Source organism: Cetorhinus maximus, chromosome 18, assembly GCF_964194155.1.
Source record: "Cetorhinus maximus chromosome 18, sCetMax3.hap1.1, whole genome shotgun sequence".
Taxonomy (NCBI): domain Eukaryota; kingdom Metazoa; phylum Chordata; class Chondrichthyes; order Lamniformes; family Cetorhinidae; genus Cetorhinus; species Cetorhinus maximus.
This window is the reverse complement of record NC_135896.1, coordinates 347307-353306: the sequence shown is the minus strand read 5'-3', so window position 1 is coordinate 353306 and position 6000 is coordinate 347307.

The window sequence follows — 6000 nt, the reverse complement described above, 5'->3', positions numbered from 1 at the left end:
GTCCACTTCCAATACCGATTCCTGAGACACTCCATTCAGTCTGTCTCCAGCATTGATCCTGAGACACCCATTCATTCCGTCTCCCAGTACTAATCCCTGTGATTCCCCGCTCAGTCCCTACTACCGCTCCTCTACTGGGAGCTGTTGTTTTCTTTCTATGGCCCATTTCTATTGTTGGGAGCAATGGATTCAGTTCATCCTGATCCACTAAAAATGCTAACTATGCACTTTGAAGATTGTTGTCTTTATTTTCACAAAATCCTCTTAGATGTTCAATTGATTTCCCTCTAAACAATACCCAAACTAGGAGTAGGTTGGAAGAAGTTTTTGGGATGTAGGGTTCTAGCCGATATCATCCCTGTGGTTCAGCTCCACAGGTGCCGCGAGCTGTATGATTGGCAAACCCCTTTGCCAATGATAAGCTGTTGGTAAAGGCAAAATACTGTGGATGCTGGAAACCTGAAACAAAAACAAGCGCTGGAAAAACTCAGCAGGTCTGACAGCATCTGTGGAGGAAAAGGCAGAGTTAACGTTTCGAGTCCATATGACTCTTCTTCAGGACTCTTCAGAACTTCTTCAGTTCTGAAGAAGAGTCATAAGGACTCAAAGCGTTAACTCTGTCTTTCTCCCCACATAAGCTGTTGGTACTATGCCTGTGTTATATGTATAAAATTGACAGCTATGGGTCACCAGCGCAGAGGCATGTGCTTCAATGTCGGAAACACGGCTGCCACCATGTTGCATTGGGCTCATCTGTAACTGCCCAGAGCAGGAAGTATTAATTCATAGTCCAACTGACACAAAATTGGGCAACCTGAGCACTCTGACATCACTGGCTGACGTCACATGGAAGGAGATTGTTGCATAAAGGGCCACATGTTAAACTCGCTCACCAACTCAAAACACTAACAGGCAGCCAGGACCCCCAGCATTGATATTTAAAGGGCTCATCCACAACACACAGGGTTAGTTACTGCTTTGTCCTTTCACACTGCTGCTTATCTTCTGGCCATTTTCCTGCCTATAATCTATCTCCTATATCTATATTCTGCTAACATGTTTGTTGTGGTGCTGAACTGCTTTTGTCTTCTTTTGATACTGTTTTTGCTCAGGTGGGGTGGGGGTGGTGTGTGGGGGTTTGGCAGACCTGCCTTTGAGGCTGAGGAAGTGAGGAAGACCGAGGACAGCAGGATAAGAGAGAGGAGGAGGAGAGCATTGAACAGAGGACCATACCCACAGTGAGTCTTCAGAGCAAACATCACTGATCACAACCTCACCAAGGAGAAAAGTAGCAGAAAGGAGACCGACACAGAGTTAAAACACCTCCTACAACCACACTCCAGGATGGTGCGTTGCCTCCCTGGTGCTGGGGTCAGGGATGTCATTGAGCGGCTGCAGAGCACCCTGAGGTGTGAGGGTGAACAAACAGCTGTTGTCCACATCGGTACGAACAACATAGCTGGAAAGAGGGATGTGGTCTCCCAGGCAGACATTAGGGAGCTAAGAAGGAGATGAACAAACAGGAGCTCAAAAGTAGTAATCCCGGGATTACTCCCAGTACCAGTACAAGGGAGTGTAGAAATAGGAGGATAAATTAGATGGGTCCAAGGCTGGGAAGATGGTGCAGGAGGGAGAGCTTTAGATTCTTGGGACATTGGCTCTGGCTCTGGGGGAGATGGGGCCTATACAGGCGGGACAAGGCCAGGACTGAGTTCCTTGCAGGCTGTTTTGCTAGTGCTGTTGGGGAGGCTTTGAATTAACTTGGCAGGGGTGTGGAAACCAGGATGCAACAACTCCAAGAGATACAGGCACACAGAGTTAGGAGAGACAGATAGCACTTCAGTAAACAGTAAGAACAGATGGGTTCAGGGTAAGGTCTAAATCAGGGTTACAGTGCATGTGTGTGAATGCACAGAGTGCGGTAAATAAGATTGGAGAGTTGCAGACACAGGTTGCCATGTGAATCTATGAGACCTGGCTCAAGGAAAGGCAGGACTGGGTGTTAAATATTCCCGGGTACGAGGTGTTCAGAAGAGATAGGAAAGGAAGGAAAGGAGAAGGGGTGGGTTATTGGTTAAGGTGAGCATTGCTGTGCTGGAGAAAGAGGAGATCCCAAAGGGGTCAAGGACAGGATTTATTTGGCTAGAGCTAAGGAACAAAAAAAGGTGAAATTACTCTGCTCGGTGTAGTCTATAGGCCACCAACTATTGGGAAGGACGTAAAGGAACAAATCTGCAAGGAAATCACAGAGAAGTGCAACAATGATAGGGTAGTGATAATGGGGACTTTAATAATTCGCATATAAACTGGGATAGTACTAATAATGATGTGAAGGGGAGAAAGGAGGAACAGTTTCTGAAGTGTGTTCTGGAGAACTTTCTAGATCAATGTTTTCAGTCTAATGAGAAAAGAGGCACCTGGTTTCTGGGGATGAGGTGGGTCAAGTGGATTAAGTGCCAGTAGGGGAACATTTAGAGGACAGTGATCATTGTATCATAAGGTTTACACTTGCAATGGAAAAGGACGAGGAGCAATCCAGAGTCAGAATAAATAATTGGGGGAAATCTGACTTCAATGGGGTAAGAATGGACCCGAATCCAATAAACTGGAATCAAAGGCTGATCAGTAAGTCTGTAACTGAACAATGGGATACCTTTAAAGAGGAGATGGTCCAGGTACAGTCAAGGTATATTGCCATAAGGTGAAATGTAGGACAAAGAAATCCAGAGCTCCTGTATGATCAAAGAGCTAGAGAGAAAGATGAAGCAGAAAAAGGATGTGTATGACAGATCTCAGGTTAATAGAACAAGTGAGAACTGGATTGAATATAGAAAGTTCGCAAGGGAAAATGAAAAAGAAATCAGAGAAGCAAAGAGAGAGTATGAGAAGAGACTGGCAGCTAACTTAACAGGGAATCTGAACGTCTTCTACAGGCGTATAAATAGTTCAGTTCAGTTTCAGCATCCTTCCATATATGAACGATGAGGAACTCACAGCAAACAATCCCTTTCAGATGGGCTGTCTTCACATGTCTTTGCTGTTGGCTGAAGAGGCCAATCTCCATGGGAGGCAGATTCTGCCACAAGAACCACCCATGAGGCTATTGAGTGATGTTGTGTTTTGTTGTTTTTGGCATTGGCGCCTGTTCCCAAGTCGTTGTAGTCACTGGTCATCGTGATGGTGCACACCAGCCCACAGGATATTTCACCGTTTCCTCTCTCATAAGCTACTCATCAGTGTAGGATCCTGCCTAATTAATCACTAATTATCTCTTTTCTCTACTCCAGTCACCAGCAAGAAAAGGCAGAGGGAGAGTTCCAGCCAACGCCTTAGCCCCAGCCCCCAGACGACCTCCGAAGGGGCTGCTGAGGAACCATCAGATGAGGACCAGGGCCCGGGGGAGTGGGGTGTGGACCGATCCAAGCACACGGGCCTGGGGGTTCAGGAGGTCCGGGCTCAGTGTTGCAAACAGAGATACTCATTGTCCACGTTGAGCAGCCAGAGCTGCAGACCTGACTGACCAGCTTTAAAAAAACCCTGATCCATCAATCTGACAGTTCCGTTTCTGTTAAAGCCTGTCTGTCAGTGTCAGATCCATTTCACTGAGTGTTGCAGCGCTGCTGCTGCTGCTGCTGACCTTTGGGCAGCTTCGTGGTTCCGATTTTTCTGAAAAGCCTGACAGAGAAACCACAAGGTCAGCAGGAGGTGCAGCAACTGAGGGTGTTCTTGAAAAATTGTAAGTGAAATCTCTGTTTTAGAGGCAATTGGATAGTCTGTGTGCATATGGAGTGGGGGGAGGGCGGTGTTGGGGGATTTGGGGGAGGTTAGAGGAGCTTAGGATAGGTTGGAGGGGGTGTTGGGAGGAGGTTGGAGGGCGTGTTGGGAGGAGGTTGGAGGGGGTGTTGGGAGGAGGTTGGAGGGGGTGTTGGGAAGAAGTTTGAGGGGGTGTTGGGAGGAGGTTTGAGGGGGTGTTGGGAAGAAGTTTGAGGGGGTGTTGGGAGGAAGTTTGAGGGGGTGTTGGGAGGAGGTTGGAGGGGGTGTTGGGAGGAGGTTGGAGGGGGTGTTGGGAAGAAGTTTGAGGGGGTGTTGGGAGGAGGTTTGAGGGGGTGTTGGGAGGAGGTTGGAGGGGGTGTTGGGAGGAGGTTGGAGGGGGTGTTGGGAGGAGGTTGGAGGGAGTGTTGGGAAGAGGTTTGAGGGGGTGTTGGGAGGAGGTTGGAGGGGGTGTTGGGAGGAGGTTGGAGGGGGTGTTGGGAAGAGGTTGGAGGGGGTGTTGGGAGGAGGTTGGAGGGGGTGTTGGGAGGAGGTTGGAGGGGGTGTTGGGAGGAGGTTGGAGGGGGTGTTGGGAGGAGGTTGGAGGGGGTGTTGGGAAGAGGTTGGAGGGGGTGTTGGGAGGAGGTTGGAGGGGGTGTTGGGAGGAGGTTGGAGGGGGTGTTGGGAAGAGGTTTGAGGGGGTGTTGGGAGGAGGTTGGAGGGGGTGTTGGGAGGAGGTTGGAGGGGGTGTTGGGAAGAGGTTTGAGGGGGTGTTGGGAGGAGGTTGGGGAGGGTGTTGGGAAGAGGTTGCATGGGGCGTTGGGAAGAGGTTGGAGGGAGTGTTGGGTGGTTGGAGGGGGTGTTGGGAGGAGGTTGGAGGAGGAGTTGAGGAGGTTGGAGGGGGTGTTGGGGGAGGTTGGAGGGGGAGTTGAGGTGGAGGGAGTGTTGGGGGGAGGTTGGGGGGGAGTTGAGGAGGTTGGAGGGGGTGTTGGGGGGAGGTTGGAGGGGGTGTTGGGAAGAGGTTTGAGGGGGTGTTGGGAGGAGGTTGGAGGGGGTGTTGGGAGGACGTTGGAGGGGGTGTTGAGAGGAGGTTGGAGGGGGTGTTGGGAAGAGGTTGGAGGGGGTGTTTGGAGGAGGTTGGAGGGGGTGTTGGGAGGAGGTTGGAGGGGGTGTTGGGAAGAGGTTTGAGGGGGTGTTGGGAGGATGTTGGAGGGGGTGTTGGGAGGAGGTTGGAGGGGGTGTTGGGAAGAGGTTGGAGGGGGTGTTGGGAGGAGGTTGGAGGGGGTGTTGGGAGGAGGTTGGAGGGGGTGTTGGGAAGAGGTTTGAGGGGGTGTTGGGAGGAGGTTGGAGGGGGTGTTGGGAGGAGGTTGGAGGGGGTGTTGGGAGGAGGTTGGAGGGGGTGTTGGGAGGAGGTTGGAGGGGGTGTTGGGAAGAGGTTTGAGGGGGTGTTGGGAGGAGGTTGGAGGGGGTGTTGGGAGGAGGTTGGAGGGGGTGTTGGGAAGAGGTTGGAGGGGGTGTTGGGAGGTGGTTGGAGGGGGTGTTGGGAGGAGGTTGGAGGGGGTGTTGGGAGGAGGTTGGAGGGGGTGTTGGGAAGAGGTTTGAGGGGGTGTTGGGAGGAGGTTGGAGGGGGTGTTGGGAGGAGGTTGGAGGGGGTGTTGGGAAGAGGTTTGAGGGGGTGTTGGGAGGAGGTTGGAGGGGGTGTTGGGAAGAGGTTGCATGGGGCGTTGGGAAGAGGTTGGAGGGAGTGTTGGGTGGTTGGAGGGGGTGTTGGGAGGAGGTTGGAGGAGGAGTTGAGGAGGTTGGAGGGGGTGTTGGGGGAGGTTGGAGGGGGAGTTGAGGTGGAGGGAGTGTTGGGGGGAGGTTGGGGGGGAGTTGAGGAGGTTGGAGGGGGTGTTGGGGGGAGGTTGGAGGGGGTGTTGGGAAGAGGTTTGAGGGGGTGTTGGGAGGAGGTTGGAGGGGGTGTTGGGAGGACGTTGGAGGGGGTGTTGGGAGGAGGTTGGAGGGGGTGTTGGGAAGAGGTTGGAGGGGGTGTTCGGAGGAGGTTGGAGGGGGTGTTGGGAAGAGGTTTGAGGGGGTGTTGGGAGGAGGTTGGAGGGAGTGTTGGGAGGAGGTTGGAGGGGGTGTTGGGAGGAGGTTGGAGGGGGTGTTGGGAAGAGGTTGGAGGGGGTGTTGGGAGGAGGTTGGAGGGGGTGTTGGGAGGAGGTTGGAGGGGGTGTTGGGAAGAGGTTTGAGGGGGTGTTGGGAGGAGGT